The sequence below is a fragment of the Notamacropus eugenii genome, chromosome 1 (genome assembly GCF_028372415.1).
Source record: "Notamacropus eugenii isolate mMacEug1 chromosome 1, mMacEug1.pri_v2, whole genome shotgun sequence".
Taxonomy (NCBI): Eukaryota; Metazoa; Chordata; class Mammalia; order Diprotodontia; family Macropodidae; genus Notamacropus; species Notamacropus eugenii.
In genome coordinates, this window is record NC_092872.1 from 416,094,069 (window position 1) to 416,112,525 (window position 18,457).

General features: G+C 43.7%; 1 protein-coding gene across 3 annotated transcripts in view; it reads left to right on the plus strand.

Moving 5' to 3' along the window:
• The window catches only part of FLT4 (fms related receptor tyrosine kinase 4), a 103,844-nt gene that overhangs the window by 820 nt on the left and 84,567 nt on the right, over positions 1–18,457 (plus strand). The gene's annotated exons all lie outside the window — the stretch shown is intronic.

An 18,457-nucleotide genomic window follows, 5' to 3' on the forward strand; every position in this document is an offset into this window, starting at 1 on the left:
TGCCAGACGGAAGAGTGTGGGTGCAGACAGACGAGGCAGTGGGAGCTCAGAGGAGAGAAGACCTCTGTTTGCTATAATAACCAGAGAAGGCTCACCAAGTCCGTATTTCTTCAGCTAGACCTGAATGACTGAATATAACTTGGATAGGCAGAGAGTATATTTAGGAAGGGCAGTTGTTAAGGGTGACAGTGTGGGAGACATTTTGGGGGATGCTTCAGCAAGACCAGAACTCAAGTTCAGGGATCCTATGTTGAGGCTGGAAAGATAGATTGGGAATGTAAGAATGGAAAGGCCTTTTAGAGACTGTCGGGTCCAGCATCCTCATTGTACAGGTGAGGAACCTGAAATCCAATTAAATGCCAGGCTACGGAGCTTGGACTTACCCTATGGACAATAAGGAGTTATTGAAGATTTTTGAGGAGAGTGGGGTGGTCAAATGTGTACATCGAGAAGATTATAGTTAGCATATAGACCATGAAAATTAAAGGTAAGAGACAACTTAGAAGGCTTTTATAAATCGGTGAGAGATAGTGAGAATCCAAAAAGGGAAGAAGAAGGACATGGAAGGGGAAAGAAAGAGAGGAATTTGAGAGATATTACTGGAGTAGTATCAACAGACTTTGGCCACTGATTTGTCGTTCATTTCCTTTTTTTAGCATGCTTTCTAAATAGATAGATCAGGAGATGCCATAGGCAGAGTATTGGCAAAACATTTAACAAATCTTTTGTGGTATCCTTGTAGACCAGATGGAGAGATTGGATTTGGAAGATTAGATTCAATTGGTAATGATCAGTGTCAGTGTGTAGTGCTACCAGGTCCTGCCTCTGACTGTGTTCTGTTCACCATTGTTATAAACGATTTGAATGACAGCAAAGGCACATAGTGTAGTACAGTCTCATAAATTTAGAGATGAGGAAAGCATTGCAGATTGTTCAAGGCAACGCTTTGCAGATGACATGAAATTGGGAGAGATAAACACATTAGGTGACAGAATCAGGATCCAAGAAGATCTTTACAGGTCAGAATAAAGGGCCCAATCTAGTAAAATGGAATTTAATAGGGATTAATGTCAAATCTTAGGTTTGAGTTGAAACTGTCTACAAGTACAGAACTGGAGAGATGTACCTAAATAATCATTGATACAAAAAAATGCTTAGAGTTGGAGTGGGTTATAATGTATAAGAATCATCACTGTTAACAAATGTTGATACTTTAACAGATTTATTATGTAATCCGTCCTTACCCTCACCAGTCTAGAATTGGAGGAGAGGAGCCTAATTTGAGAACTGGAAGGTATTTTTGAGGCCATTTAGTCTGACTCTTTAATTTTACAGGTGAAGAAACTCATCAGATAAGTAAACTGACTTGCCTGAGGTCACACAGCTGGTGAGAGGAAGAGCTAGAATTGAATCCAGGTCCTCTGATTCCAAATCGGGCACACATTACATTGTGCCATGCTGCCTCAGATCTCATCTAGGTCCTCCCATAGTCACTACTGCCCCACTCCCAGCCCCAGTCATGCTAAAGGGCTTTTAGTCTTTTGTGGCTACCATGCAACACTTAACGCTATTTGTTATCCTTCACCCTCTCCACACGACAGAGTCAACTCCTTTTCTGAACATACATATCCCTCCTTGATAAGGTCCATTGCTTCACAATGGTATGGCATTGATCTTTACTTCTTAAAGTGTACGCCCTTAGAGTGTAAGCTTTGGCAGGGTGGAAGGCTTCTGTCTTGGGGACAAACTGTGTTTGCCATTCTAGGACCAACTTCTCTAAGTATAGTGCAATTCCTTATGAGCAGCTTAGCTCCAGTGGGTGATGAATACTCTAGCCATGGCCACCCAGTAAAATGTGGCAGCCATCTAGGTGAGGATGACCAGAACTTAAGGGAGAAATGGACAGTGAATCGAATAAGGGAAATAACTGACCTTATGGACAAGGATGGGATCACCAAGGAAGAGAGATGAGAGAGAACAGGGCTGTGGATAAAGCTTTGGGGATACCTCCACTTCATGGATAGGAAGAGGAAAAGGAAATAGGGAGGATAAACCTTACTTCCTGTCATTCCACATTGAAATAAAAGGCTACTTGGTAGTCAGGGACTGTATATTGTCTAGAAATGATTGCCTTGTGGTTTGATTGACATGTAGGAGGGTTAGGGAAGCTCAGGATAGAGACTTGTGCTGACGTCAAAGTTTATCATGTAGGAATATTAAAGCACACCTCAGGAACTCAGGAGGACAAGGATGGACTGACATAGGAGGGTGGGATTTAGATCAGGATTTGGAGTAGTAGAGGGGCTAAAGATATAGGTACTCCAGAAAACCAGCTGGCACTAAATTAAGATGATTGAAGAGTGGTTGTGGGCCAGAGTGTGGTATGGTGTGTGAGTGTGTGTGTGTATGTGCGTGTGTGTTTGGGCACACATGTAAGTCCGAACTTGGGGGAGGGGCCTGAGCTGAGCAGAAAGGGAATGGACAATAATAGATATTCCTGGGAATTGGTTGGGAGAGCATTGTAGCCTGATTGAGTATCCAAAGACTCCATTACTTCCCCTCTCAAGGTAGGGCTGAAGGTGTAAAAGTCCCACTTCCTTTCTGCTTTGCAAGGAGGGGAAAGGGTCCAATACCAGAGCCTAGCCTTCCATTCTGGGGAGTAATACTTCTATCTTGGCCTTTTCATGAGCTGTATTCCTCTGGAAGCAGTCCCAGGATTCTAAACATTTAGGTAGCCCTAAATAGGTTGCTGTACCTGAGAGAACTGGACAAGATAGGGAGAAGGAGAACCTGAAAGAGTGAGAGCTTTGCCTATTGACCAATCAATTAACAAGCATCTTTTAATCATCCATTGTGCTAGGCACAGTGCCAGGTGCCAGGGATACAAACATAAAGGTGAAAGTATTGCCCTTAAGGGGAAAAGGGACAATATGTACCAATAAATACATGCAGAACAAATAAAAGGTAATTAGAGGCAGGGAGAAGATACTAGCGTCAAGGGGCAAGAAAATCCAGGAAAGCCTTATATAAAATGTGGCATTTGAATTCAATCTTGAAGAAAACCAGGAATGCTGTGAGGCAGACATGAAGAGCAAGTGTATCCCAGACACGTAGCATCCCTGTGCAAATGCACAGAGATGGGATAGAATGTCCTGCTTGAGGAATAGTAAGAAATCTAGTCCTTCCCTTGTATCCCCAATATTTAGAGACATAGTAAGCCTATAATAAATGTTTATTAAATGACTTCAGGATAGGGAAAGAGAAGTAGTATGCAACATATGGTTGGTTGAACCTTGTAAAGGGCTTTAAAGGCCAAAAAGAGGAGTTTAATTTTAGATCCTAAAGGCAATAGAGAGCCATTGGGGTTTATTGAGGAGAGGGTGACATTTTCACATTTCACGTGATTTGGCAGCTGCGTGCATGATGACTTGAGAGTGGTGCAAGATTTGAGCTAACTGTTTGAATAGTCTAGGAAAGAGATGAGAAGCAGCTGAATCAGAGTGGTGGCCTCGTAAGTGGAAAGGAGACAGGTTTGAGATACGTGGAGAAGAAACAAGATTTTCCTAAAAGCAGAAGAACTAGGTCCAAGAGAATCGGATGTAGTGCCCAAAAGTGGGGGCATGCCAGAGAGTGAAACCTTAGCCTCATCAGTAGATGTAGGGCGAAGGTGAGGCCTCATTCCAGCCAATCTAGGAATGGGCATGACTGGGTCAGAGAAGTCTGTGAGGTAGCCAGAAACATCTGGAAGACTGTCTTCATTTATGCATCAGTTATATCCCCAGAATCTTTGTATTGCTCCTGGTAAATGTCAGCTTTTAGTGGGTAGAGAAGAAAATTGAGGATAGGAAGGACAGGAATAAGAGGGAGGCAGAATATTTTTTTTTTCCAAACATGGTTCATGAGAGACAGCATAGCAAAGTGGAAACAGCACTGAATTTGGAGTCAAGTGAACAGAATTTTAAACTCCCTGTATGAAACTGGGCAGACTACTTAAGCCCTCTGAACATCTGTTTCCACATAAGTAAAATGGAGAATATGAAAACAGTGGGCCTCAGAGTAAGGAGGGTTCATGTACTGCCTTTGACTACAATTATCCCTTCCCCAACTCGAGGGTTAGGGGAGCAGCACCCCCACGATCTGGAAAATTCGTGTAAAAGTTTTGGCTCTCCATTCATACCAGAGGCAAAGTCTGAATCTTTTTTTCTTTTATGGAATGTTTATAGTACTTTATTGTAAAATTTGGATTGATAAGATATAATACTATACATATATTTTATGCATTTCTGAATTTCTAAACTTTTTCTGTGTCTGCTGGCCTTCTCATGTCATCTGCGGCTTCTGCAAAACTCCCCAAAAGTTCCTATATAACTTCTTATGCCAACCTGCAATATATTGAAACCTCTATGGGGAAAGTCAGGATGTTAGAAGGGACGACTGTACTTGTTCTGTGACCACCTGTGAGCCAATTAACCTCTCGTTACCCCCCTCTGCCCTCACTCCTCCCCACAACTCTCTGGGATTGTGAGGTACTTAGAAGGTAGGGGAAGTTCCTCCCAACACCCATGAAATCACAGTGGTAGTATACTGGAGCCAGCTTGTAAGGCCCCATCAGATTTTCAGTGTGAGCTTTTACCTCTCAAAACTGACCAAGGCTACAAATCAGGGTTGGATTTATTGTTTTGTTGATTGTCTAGGCTCAAGAAAGAGACGGAAAAAATGTTAATTATGTAAATTAAACTTTAAAGTGTGTCATGGGTACTTTTTTTTTTGGAGAGCAGGTTGTTAAACATTTACCAGTACGCCCACGGAATCATAGGTTTAGTTAAAAAATTTTAAAAGGAAGGGAGAAGGGATGCCTGTAAAGTAGATACTTCATACATGTTTGTTGAATTGCAAAGTTCTTTAAAAATGTGAGCTGTTATTATTATTCTCAAAGTTATGTACGTCTTGATGCCCAAAAGCCTGGGAAGGGCTAGGGGTCCCTCACTGGGTTTCCATGCCCAGATCTCCTGTTCTCAGTTAGTCTTACAGAACCAGCTTCTGGTCTCTCTCCAGACTCTTGGATATCAGAGATCAAAGGATGATCAATATAGAGCTGGGTGGTGGTGCGTGGGGAGAAGGGTTATGGACCTTAAAGATCATCTAGTCCGGCCCTTTCATTTTTACAGATGAGGAAACTGATAGGAGGAGGCACGAAAAAGTTTGAAATATAGGAGGACATTTCCCTATAGAGGGACAAGGGAAATGGGTCCCAGGGCAGTGGAATAAATATGGCAGCTGTTCCTTGATCTTTCTCCCTTTTCTTATTCTAGAGTTTTCAATGTGCCATCCCTCTTAGGCCCCTCTCATATTCTCAGTTTCAGCATGGGTATATATAAAACCTAATTGCACTAAGATATTTGGTGCCCATCAGATTGAGGTTACTCTCATCTCCTTATACTAAGATGTCTTAAGAATGATGTTTTTGCATTCATGTCTGTGCTAGGTCTTTGTAATAGTAGACCCCATAAAACTAGACTGTGTTCTTACCCATTGGAGCAGTGTGGCCTGAGCAGGGATCATAGAAGCTTAGATTTAAAGTTCAAAGGGATTAGAGAGGCCATCTAATTCTACCCTCTCATTGTATAGATGAGCATACTAAGACCCAAAGAGGTGTCTTACCCAGAGTCACATGGGTGCCAAAAGAATTTGAACCCAGGGCCTCTGACTCCGGAGAAGGGAAAAACCCCACCTTGGCTAACCCCATCAAACTTCCAGTCATCCTATGCCATTTGTGGGTAGGCTGAGCTTTGGGGAAGAGGGGTTGGAGAGTTAGAATGTGAGTTTCCCCTAAACCCTAGCCTAACTGAGCACCATGGCATGCCTGGAATCTTAGGACTGTCAAATAGCATTTAAAATTAAGGAGAAAAAGAAGAAAGGAGGATTAAATTTTCCTCTGTACTGTCCATCCATGAGGAAAAGGTTTGCTGAGCAAATTAGTAGTGAGTACAGACAAGATTGTCAGGGAAATACTTAACCTATTTCAGGAAACAAACTTTCATACACTTTAAGAAAAATCCTTTATGCCCTGAAGAGTGGCATTCTGGGTAAAAATGACCTGCCCTTTAAAGTAGTTCCCCTAAGCACTTTTACTTGGCATTACTTTAGGAATCAGTGGAGTTAGTGTCTACACTTCCAACCTGGAAAGAATTTTAGAGACAAAATTCCTTTATTTTGCAAAAGACTTTCCCAAGGTCATGCTACTTGCCAGTGTCAGGGTAAGACTTTAATTCCCCGGTCTTCTGATTCTAAATTAATTCTTCTTGCCCACTCTACTGTGGCTGCTTTTGCATTCCTTTCCAGTCCTCCTGTAATGATGACTTCCCTCCACATGGGCCTCACTGCCGATGGTCAGAGTGAGTGAGGCTGGCCTGTTTCTAGCTAAGGCTGCTGGATTTGCTGTTCTTAGGAAGTATTTGTTTCCAGTTCTAATCAGGGCACTGACATTAGGAGTCCTGGGTCTCAGTGTCTCGTAGGACCTTGGTTGGGGCTAGGTGAGTGTATTTACCCAAACAAAACACTATCCAACCCTCCATTGTCTTCAGCTACAATACCTGCCTGCTGCTAAAGGGGGCACTAGGTAGGGTCCTGAACTGGAAAGTATGTCACTGAAAATCCCAGTTTCTTCCTTGATTTAGGGGCACTCAGGATCACAAGTAAAAGTATAAAATGAGTGTAGGGAAACAGGGTCCTAGGTCCAGCTCTGACACTAACTTGCTGTGTGTGACCTTGAGCAAGTCACTTTCTTTCTCTGGGCCTCAGTTTCCCCATCCGTATAATGAGAGGATTGAGCTCCATACTCCCAGGCCTGATAGTCTGTGTCTATCCTAAAGTCTTTTATATAACCAGGGGCATATTCAAGTCAACTCAAACAGAATCTCAAGAATCAGTTCAGTTTTCACAGTGAACATTGATATGTAAGAAATCGGCAAATGCTACAAATTAGAGTTTGATTCATTATTTGGTTGCTTTCATGGACTTGTGATGGAGAAAATGTTAATAATGCAGATTGAGTTTAAAAGTGTGTCATGTGGGGCTTTTTTGGAGAGCAGCTGTTAAACAGTTACCAGTAAACCTCGGCTTTCCAAGTTCTAGATTGCAAGGCTTCCTTCCTCTGACAATTCTGTGTTAAGTGATTCTTTGGATCTTTAAATCATCTTTAGTTCCCCTTCCTAATTTACCCTTCCTTCTAAGAAACCTGTTCCTGGAGTGGTTAACTTTCCTGGTTACCGGAAGATACAAGACCCTTTCTGTTGGGGTTCCAGGTCCATCTTGGGTTTAATTAAACACAACATTTATTAAGCACTTACTTTTTGCTGGGTATAGGGGATATAAAGCCAAAAGTAAAGTAAGCCTTGCCCTCATGGAGCTTACACACTGTAAGGGGAAGATAGTGTATATAATACATACATATATAAGTGTGCATAAAATAAATATGGGGAGAGGTCATGAAGTAACAGAAACACGAAGAAAACATGGTCCCTGGTTCCTGTAAAGAACCCCATGGTCTAGTTTTTTGTTAGAAAAACAAAAGACTATTGTCCTCATAGCCATCCAGACCCCAACTTGAATCCTGCTCAAAGAAATTCTCTGAAAATGCCACCCTTTCCTGGGGAAATGCTTCTGAACTCCTACTACCTTCAGCTTTTTAGTACTTCAAGAGCTACCTCATTTATCACCTCTTCTAAAATTGTCACCTCCATTTCCTTTTGGCATTTCTCCCTTCCACCAGAGTTACCTAATTCTCCATGCCAAGTCCTCCATCCACCCAGGACAGGATCACAGATTTAGAGCCGAAGGGACCCCAAGGTCATCTAGTCCAACCCCCTTATTTTACAAAGGAGCATACTGAGACCTGGGGAAGCTAAATGCCTTTTCCAGGTCTCCATGGCTAGTGAGTATCAGTAGGATTTGGATTCTGGTTCTGTGATTCCGTATCTGTTGCTCCTTTCACTGTACCTCTTAGGTCACCTCCCTCCAATCCAAAGTCAGAAGTAGGAATTCTGGCCCTGGGGGCCCTCACTCTTCTGGTGAGAAGGGAGGCTGTCTAAGGTAAGACCGCTCCTGTGAGTGGTTGAGGCAGACTGAAGACCAAAATCACATAATTGGAGAAGTTGAGGAAGTGGGAGGGCAGGATATTCAAAGGGGGAAGGAATTAGAGTGGAGAATAATTTATTAGGCAGGAAGGTGAATAACATGCAGGTTCACAGATGGTACTGTGGACACACTGGTGTGAAGTGGAGGCAATATCTGAGTAATGGCAGGAGAGGTGGGGTCTAAAAGTGAGGGTGAGGAGCTGAAAGTGTGTCAACTCCTCTTCCTGGCCCTGTTCATCATCAAGTATGAGTCGATCAATCAATCAGTCAATCAATAACCATTTATTAAACATCTACTAAGGTTATGTGGCAGCTATAGTGTACCCGAACTGGAATCAAGAAGACTTCTCTTCCTGAGTTCAAATCTGGCCTCAGGTACTTACAAACTGTGTGACCCTGGGCAAGTCACTTAATCCTATTTGCATCAGTTTACTCATCTGTAAAATGAGGTGGGAAAGGGAATGGCAAAATCACTTCAGTATCTCTGCCAAGAAAACCCCAAACGGGGTCATGAAGAGTCAGAAAAGACGGAAACAACTGAACAACTGCAAAAGATGTGCTAGGAATGAAAGTATATGGAATCAAACAATTCCTACTCTCATTTTTTAAAAATTAAAAAAATTTAAAATAAATATTTATTTTTAAAATAAATATATTTATTTTTACATGCATTTATAATCTGTCCCTCCCACTGCCTTTCCTATTGAATAACAACAACAAAGATAAAATTCTCGTTATAAACATGCATAGTCCAATAAAACTAATTCCTACTCTGGCCATGCCCAAAACATGTTTCTTTCTCTGTATTTTAAGCTCATCACCTCTCTGGCAGGAGGGGAATGGTGTGTTCCATCTTCACTGTTCTGGACTCATGCTTTCTCATTCATCAGAGTTTTAAAGTCTTTCAAATTTATTTTTTCTGCGATGTCATTGTATAAATCGTTCTAGTTATACTCACTTCTCTCTGCAGAAGAACAGAGGGCTGTTCCCAATTTCCTCTGAAACTGTCCATTTCATAATTTTTTATGACATAACAACATGCCAGCACATTCTTGAATCATAATTTGTTTAGCCATTCTCTAATAGGAGGATATTCCCTCAGTTTTCAATTTTGACTACCATAAAAAAGAGCTGCTATTAATGTTTTTGTACATAAACAGTCCTTTTCTTTTATCTCTTTGGGGTATAGACCTAGCAGGGATATATAGCTTGGATAGAGTAGATAGTTTAGTGACTTTTGGAGCATAGTTCCAAATTGAAGAGTTTACATCCCGGTGGAAGAGATGAGTATAAAACATATGCAGCATAAATATGAAGTGCATATATGCAAAATATAGAGTGTCCCAAAAGTCTTAACTTTAATAGCTTAAGACTACACTAAGACTTTTGGGACACCTTGTGTAGACAAAAGAAATACAAGGCAACTTGAGGAGAACACTGGCATTTGGGGGAATCAGGAAAGGCTTCGTGAAGATGATAGTGGTTGAGCTGCATTTTAAGGGGAAGAGAGGGACTCTAAGAAGAGGAGGTAAGGAGGGAGTGTCTTCTAGATGTGAGGGATGGCCAGTAGAAGAGCATGGAGATGGTTGAGGGAAGGAGCAGCCAGCCTCTTGGAGAGGGTGACAAAAATCATGGTAGAGGAGGAAGCTGGGTTTCAATGATCATCAGAAAATGGTAGGAATCTGAGAGGAAGACAATAAGGCTGAAAGGGAGCTTGTTAACAATTAAGAAGGATTCCAAAGGAAAGGGAGGGCAGAGAAGGATAGGGAGTGGGAAGGGATAAGACTAGCATTGACTATTGGGAATAGGGTATTGCTTATACCTCTAAGCTGGGTATCCTATATGGTGCACATCCCCAGACCCAGCAGGAAGACCCCATGTAGTGGGCAAATGGGACCCTGGAGAAGAGTATTAGTGCCATAGGATCCTGAGGGGTGGCAGTAGAAGGGGGTTGGTGAAGAAGCATGCAGGCCTATCATGTACCCCGTTCCTCTCTGGGTACTAGGAGTAGGAAGGCATGTGCCTCTGAAGTTGGTACTTGGGGCAAAGCCTCAGCTGTCCCATGCTAGTTCCCACTCTGTTCAGACCCTCATTACCTGGCTTCTTGTCTCATCTCAACATTAGCATCTTGCTACTTTGTGAAACTGTGATTATTCTGGCCACAGTCAGAGTGGGGTTTTACTCAGGCTACTTTAGGAAAGTAGTTCTTGACTTATGACCTTTCTTTCTTCCTAAGGTGCCTAAAGGGAAGAAGAAATGGAAAAGGCAACCATCTCTGTCCCAGAGGTCACCAGTCAGATTGGGGACACCCCAGGCTCCTCCATTTTCCTTTAATAATCTGTTAGGCATCTTTCATATAGCAATTTATGTCAACCTGCATTAGAAGTACTGGTCTGCCAGCAGCTTTCCTAAATTGCTGGTTCTTTCCCTGTCTTTAGTCTTGTTTTCTATGATTTTATATTTCTATGATTTTCACTGGGGCCACCTGAGTTCCGTTACAGTCCTCATGCTAAGATCTGATGTGTGCTGGGCTTCTGTATTTTCAGTCTTTTACAGAGATTGCTGTCTTTCCCTGGCTGCCCTTGTGAGCTCTCTCCTCTCTCTGAGCCATGGGGTGGGCCTGGGAGGGCCTCTGATCTCTGTGAACCAGGGAACATCACTAATGAACCTGGCCCTGAAGCCCAATACAGCATGTGCCAGGGCAACTGGCAGGATGCGTGGCCAGTGAACCCAGGTCTGGCTTCTGTCTGTTTCTAGAAGAGAAGTCATTTTGGAAAATCTGACGCTTGTTTTGTACTCTGACTGAAACAACTGTGTCCCCATTATCTGCGGGTGGCTTATCCACCTGGTGAATTTCCCAGAGCTGAGGGTGAATTCCTTCCTGTCTCCCCTGCTCTCTTCTGTAGCAAAGCCCTTTCCTTCAGTTAGGCTGGGCGTGGGCCGAGGAGTGATCGAGCATAGACTGAATGATCACTTACTGGTCGGCTTAAGAGAATTCCTGTTGAGGAATGGGTTGAACCTGATACCCTCTAAGCCCTTTCCAGCTTGGGAATTCTGTGGTTCCCTGAGGTCTTCCCCATCCACCATTCAGGGCACAGTCTTGATAGATCCAGCACCAAAACTCTCTGTTCATCAGTCTGACCACTCCATACATGAAAGTGGATGTGGGCAGAGATTTCTAGGGACAGACCTGCCATCTCTCTGTCCTGATGACACATCCAGCGTCCAGAGGGCAATCTATTTTGATTCTGTGAGAGACTTCAAGGAGACATGGTAGAAATAATTTTTCTCTTTGGCCGTAGATGGGGGAATATGGAGGCAGTCCTCATTTTACAGAAGATGTAACTGAGGCAGAGAGAGAGAATACAACTCACTTGGGGTCACTAGGCTCTAGAATGACCATCCTGCATCCTCCACAAGTACATCTGAGGTTGGAAAGGAACTTAAGCATTCCTTGGGGAAGGAGAGCCTAGAAGCTTAAATGGAAAGTCTTCATATGCCCAACGTGGGGAAGGAGCTTTTAAATTTCCCCTAATTCTTTCCTCTGCTTCCATGAAAGACATGTTGCAGCTTACTGGATAAAAAGTTGATCTTCTGAGATCTCTCTGGTCTCCAGAGGTTGGTCCCCCTTTCAATCAGTTAACAAACCTTTATTAAGTGACAACTGTGTGCCAGACCTTGCAAACTCAAAAACAAAAGGAAATGGACCTGTTCTCAAGAAGTTTCTATCCTAATGGGGAGATAACGTGTACTTATAGATGTATGTATAAAACACACTCAAACTACATACAAGGAGGAGCTAGGTGTCACAGTGGATAGAGTGCTGGGCCTGGAGTCAGGAAGACTTATCTTCCTGAGTTCAAATATGGCCTCAACACTATTTAAAAAATTTTATTTTATTTTTAATTTATGGAATAAGACAAACATTTCCATAACATAATATAACAAAAAAGATGATTGCACATGAAACTGCAAACCTATTATATATAGCTTACCATTCATTTTAAATACATAATAAAGTTATCAAGAAAATTTTTTTTCCCTTCCCCCTACCCCTCCATAGAGATACTACCATTAGACACAAACATAGATAGATTATTTTATACATACCTCTATTTGGCAATAGGGAATACCAATACCAATAGGGTCTTTCTTTCATATATCCTTTAAAGTTAATTTGGATATTTCTAATAGTCAAAATGACTTATTTGCCCAAAGTCATTCTTAAAGCAATCTTGCTGTTACTGTATATAATATTCTTAGGTTCATTTTGTTCTTCATTATTTCGTGCAAGTCTTTCCATGTTTTTCTAAGATCACTGAGCTCGTCACAGTAGTATTCTGTCACCATCACATACCACAATTCTTTCAGCCATTTCCCCAATTGATGGGCATCCCTGAAATTTTCAGTTCTTTGCCACCACAGATAGAGAGCTACTATAAACATTTTAGAACACATGGGTTCTTTTCCCTTTTCCCTAATCATCTTTGGAAATAGACTTAGTAGTGGTATTGCTGGGTCAAAGGGTAAAGGCAGTTTAATAACTCTTTGGGCATAATTCCATACATAATTCCTGATTACTTTCCAAAATGTGTGACCCTGGGTAAGTCACTTCATCTTGTTTGCCTCAGTTTCCTCATCTGTAAAATGAGCTGGAGAAGGAAATGGCAAACCACTCCAGTATCTTTGCCAAGAAGATGCCAAACAGGGTCACAAGGAGTCAGACACAACTGAACAACAACGCACCTTATAGGGAAAGGCACGAGCAGTTAGGGAAACCAGGCAAGGCTTCTTAGACAATGCAGCATTTCATTAGAATCTTGAAGGAAACCAGGGGTTCCCAGACATAGAGGTGAAGACAAAGAACATTTCAGACGGGGGCGGGGGGGGACAGCCAATGCAAGGGGACAGCCACAAGAGATGTTATGTTGATTGTGAGAGACAGTCTGGCTAAATGTATAGGATGGAAAGGTGGCTTCAGGCTAGGCCACAGAGTGCTCTGAATGCCAAAGGATTTCTGTCTGGTCCCAGAGGTTACAGAGAGTATGTGGAGTGGAGGAAAGACACGGTCAGATCTGAGCTTTAGAAAAATCTCTTCAGCAGCAAAGTAGAAGTTTGACTAGAATGTGATGAGACCAGGTAGGAGACTTTTGCAATAATCCAGGTAAGGAGAGTCTAAAACTAGGCCAGTATCTGGATCAGGAGAGGGAAAGGGATGTTTATGAAAGATGAAGGACATAGTAGACATAGAAACAGGATTTATCAATCATTTGGCTTTGTGGGGTGAGTGAGAGAGAGGAGCTGAAGAGGACACTGAGACTGTGAGCCTGGGTGACCAAGAGGACAGTGGGGCTATGGATAGAAAAAGGGAAGTGTAGTAGAGGAGGGATGAGTTTTGGAGGAAAACTCATGAGTTCAGTTTTGGATGCTCTGAGTTTGAGCACATCCATGTGCTTAGGTTGCTTTTCAGGACCCTTTTCTCTGCTATTTAAGATTGACCTTAGTGGCTAAGGATGGAGCTATGAGGGGTTTAACTGACCGCCAGCCAATATCTGGGCCCTGACTCTCCAGTGAGGAGAGCCAGGGAGTGATGGGAAGAGGGAGATTGCATTCTCACTACCATGTGGAATTCAATATCACATGGCCTCTAAAAATGAGGAATTTGGGGTCTAGATGTGAGGCTTTGCTGTAAGATGCTCATTTAATTAAAGCTCTTTATGGTTAGCATGGCCATTCTGTCACTGGCTTGTTATGCTCTTGACCCTGGGGGAAACCTGATCAGAAATGTCAGAGAGAGAGAGAGCTCTCCATGGCTGACCTGGGTCCCTCCTGTGGCCGTTTGTCCTTTGCTTCTGGGACAGTCTATTGTTACCTGAGTTGTTTTTCTCCTCAGGGCAAGGGTCATGCCCCTATTTCTAGTGTCTTTTCTTCTTAGTTCTCAAAGATACTCCTTCCTACATCTCTCTCTTCCCCATATACTGCCTCCACCAAACACACACACACACACACACACACACACACACACACACACACACACACACACACACACTTCCTAGGGCATAAGCTCCCTTACCCCCGCTTGAGAGTTTATCCCTAGGAAAGGACAGACCAGCCTGCCAACGGGGTGAGTGCCCAGAGTCACACCAGTAAATGACCTCGTGGAATCCAGAGGAGCAAAGTGTCCTGGGCTGAGAGCCAGGGATTCCTGAGTTTAGATCCCTTTTCAGACACTGACTTCCTCTGGGGCCTCAGTTTTCCGGTCTTTGCAGTGGGGAGAAGTCTGGGGGAAGGGAAATGCTCCTGTTAGTAGCACACTTTTGGAAAACCTGTGCCATTCAGGGAAAGTATGATGTGGATGATGTCTGTTGAAAACACTCATCTCACCATCTACATTTATTCAACAAGCCCTGAGCATCTACCATCTGCTGTACAGGGGGCCCTGTCCTGGGCACTGAGGGAAAAAGAGACCAATAAGATGTGGTCTCTGCCCTCAGGGGGTTCACAGTCTCATGGAGGGGAATAGGGCTTGGACATAAATAACCACAATACACGGCAGGATGTGATGTGTTGTGAGTAAGAGGGTACAAATAAAATGTCACAAGGAGTCAGAGAGAGCAGTTCCGGCTGGGGAGATGTGAAGGAGGTTGTATCTGAACTGGCCCCTGGAGAACAGCTGGGATTTTTCAGTAGGTTGGGACATTATGAGCAAAGGTACAGAAATCAGAAGGGACATGAAGTATTTAAGAATAGTCTCGTTTGGCCAAAGTAGAGGGTGAATGAAAGGCTAATAGTAGGAGATAAGCTTGAAAAGGCAAAGTGGCTCAAGATTGTGGGGAGCCACAGATGTGAAGCTGAGGAGTCTGCACTTTATCCCACAAGCAGTGGGGAGTCATGGAAGGGTACTAAACAAGGGAGTGTCACGGGGAGACCTGTCAGTTAGGAAGATTATTTTGGCAGCCATGCAAAAGACGAATCAAAGAGAGGAGAAACTGGAGTCAGGGAGACCAGTTAGAAGGTAAGGCCAGAGGTGATGCGCACCAGAACCAAGGTGGTGGAGGCCGTCTGAGGAGGCCGAAGGAGACAAGTACAAATGACTCAGGGGAGGTAGAAGGGAAAAGACTTAGCAGCTGACTAGACGGGGTAAGCAAGGGAAAAGGAAAAGTCATGGTGGCCTCCAAGATTTCAAGCCTGAGTAAGTGAAAGACAGAAATAAGAACAGGTTTCAAGGGAAGATAAGCTCAGTTGTAGACATGTTGAATTTGAAGAACATTTATACACATACCTGTACTTAGACATACATGTACACATGTAGTTCACATAAATACATGTGCCAATCAAATACATGCATATGTACATGTAGTTAATGCACATACATCTACCTATGCAGGTCCTAGATCATGCACATGCAGTTCGCAAACATATATGCATGTAGCTAATATGCATACATGTACACTATAGTTCATATGTTTGTGCAATTTGCAGTTTACAACGCATCAGCCGTTCATTATCTCCTCTGATGCTTATAGCAGTCCTATAAGACAGGCAGAGCACACATGTACTTACATATAAAATACCCTCACAGGTGTATAAGACTGGTAGATTTGTAGTGTGTGTGCTTATTTATCCATCACATAACCTCTTTATTATGCACCTGCTGTGTTCCAGGCACTCCCATATGGTGACACAGATGTCACACATATATGTGCCCTCAGACACACACGTGTGCATATCCTCTCAGTCTGTGCCTCTTTTCCCCTGCATACTCTTAACCTCAAGCCTCAGGAACTGTGGGAGGGAACCAAGGTGGTGGGGGTCGTCCCAGGGAAGTTCTCTGGCTCTGGTTGTGGACGTTAGGTGGCCGTTTCACAGCCTGCCCAATAACCAGGGGGCTTGAGGCCGCGGTGCCCCTGCCACGTGGCCAGGGTGGGCCCAGCCCCCGGGGGCCTGGCCTGCTGAGGTCAGTGTCGGTTCATGGGAAAGGAATCGTCGGCAGCTGGAGCGGACGTCCTGCCTGCGTTTCCCCTTTTCCTGTGGCCACGGAGCGAGGGACGACCCTTATTTAGCTTTCCTGGGGCGGAAGCTGTCCCTGACTGATAACAGCTGGTAGCCCCGTGGGCCTGGGGCGGGCAGGCAGACCTGTGGGCGGCTCACCCAGGATGGGCACAAGCCCTGGATGGGACAGAGGAGCAGATGAAAGGAGCCCCCAGGCCCAAATAAGGAAGGGAGAGGGGGACCCTGGAGCTGGGGATGCTGCTCCTCCACAGTCCGGACACAAAGCCAGTCGCGGGCAGGTTAGGGATCTCTGTTGTACGTATACACAGGTGTCAGAGGAGGCTGGGCACTGCAGACATTTGGGTGTGTGAATTAGTGACCTGGAAAATGGGGGCTTTTGTCCTTAGCAGATAAGGGCCCCAGTTTCCTTACGATGTTCAGGTGGGGAGTTGAGAGCTGCTGGACAGACCCCCTGCTTGTCTGTCACAGAATCATAGGCTCATAGATTTAGAGCTGGATCATCTTCGTCCAACTGCTCCTTCGTGTGGATGAGGAAACTGAGGCCCAAACGTATAAAGTAACTTGCCCAGGTTACTGCAGGTAGTAAGTTGCAGGATTTGAGCCCAGAAACTCTGACTCTAAATCCTGGGCTCTTTCCATTACTCTCCCCTTTTCTTAGGGGAAACAAAGTGGAGGAAAAAAGTAGGAAGCTGCAGAAAAGTCAGAACTTGGGCTGTTGGTACTCGGAACATTCTCTGAGCCTCATAAAGAGAGTGGTCTCTCAGCCTCCACAGGGGGACTCAGATGGACACCGATGTCCCCCAGCTTGAGCAAGCGCAGATTTAGAACTATAAGGGACATTAGAAGCCATCAGTTCCAGCCCACTAATTTTAGGGATGATGAACTGCAGTTTGGTGAGTGACTCATAAACAGTAAGTAATAAAACTGGGATTTTATCTAAGTTTCTGACACCTGATCCAGCCCTCTTTCCATCATGCCACACTTGATGTCTTGTGCCTTCTCTCCGTGCAGAGCCTTTGGCTCATTCCCTTTGTGAATCCAACACTACAGCCCTTTACCACAACACTTCACCCACCCTAAACCCATCCTACCCCATCTTTGGAGGTGCAGCCACGACTGTCCTTCCCTTCCTAAACCACTGCCTGAGCACTCACAGCAACAACTGCACAGATCTCATTGGGAAAATCCACCCTGCCCCAGTATATGCAACCTGAGCTCCCAGATGACTTAGTGCTTATATTAGGTACTCCACAGAGGGGAGCTAGGTGATCTAGCGGATCAAGTGCAAGACCTGTTTGCCTCAGTTTCCTCATCTGTATATAAAATGAGCCAGAGAAGGAAATGATAAACCACTGCAGGATGCTTGCCATGAAAACCCCAAATGGGGTCATGAAGAATCGGGATATGACTGAAATGACACAACCACAAAGGGCAGGCTAATGACCACTAAGTAAGAACCCTACCTTCCCTCCTTGTTTTGGTGAAACAGAGTGAGTTTTGCAGGATAAGCAATCATGGAGAGGTTGAAGCAGATCACACATCCCACCCTTTGTTTTATCTTTCCCCCCAAACCCACCTCTCCTCCCAGTTTCCCTACTATTGTCAGGGGCACAACTATCCTTCCAACCACCCAAGTTCACAGGTGTCATCAGCTGCTAAATCTTACTGTTTCTACTTCGACATCTCTTCTGCCTGTGTCCCCTTTTCTCCTGTCCCAAAGCTATCACCCTAGGTCAGGCCCTCATTGTCTGAACTATTGCTGCCCCTGACTCCAGCCTCTTCCCCATTCCAATCCATCCTCCACTCACCTACCAAAGGGATCATCCCAAAGTATAGATCTGACCACATCACTCCCCTACTAAACTCCAATGTTGACTAGACTGAGCTCCCTATTAACTCAAGGATCAAATATAATTTCACCTTTATCTCCCCCTTTTAAATTTCCATTTTTGGGTGTTTTATAATGTACATAATTCTTAGCATGGTGTTACACATGTATAATTTTTAAATAAGTAAATGTATTCATATGGAGGATGCATGCTCAAATTTTTTTTGCTGAAAGTGGTAGACAATCAAAAAGTTTGGGGGCTACTATTCTATGTCACGATGTCCGACAAGTCTTTTGTACTTACTTGGAATCTATGTTGTATTTACTTCTACGTGGACAAGTTGTTCCTCCCAATGGAATGTAAGCCCCTTGAGAGTAAGGACTGGTATATAGTACATGCTTAATAAATGCTAGTTGAATGAATGAATGAGAATTAATGAATTCAACTCACAATTTTGAGATTAAACTAAGTGGAAGTACA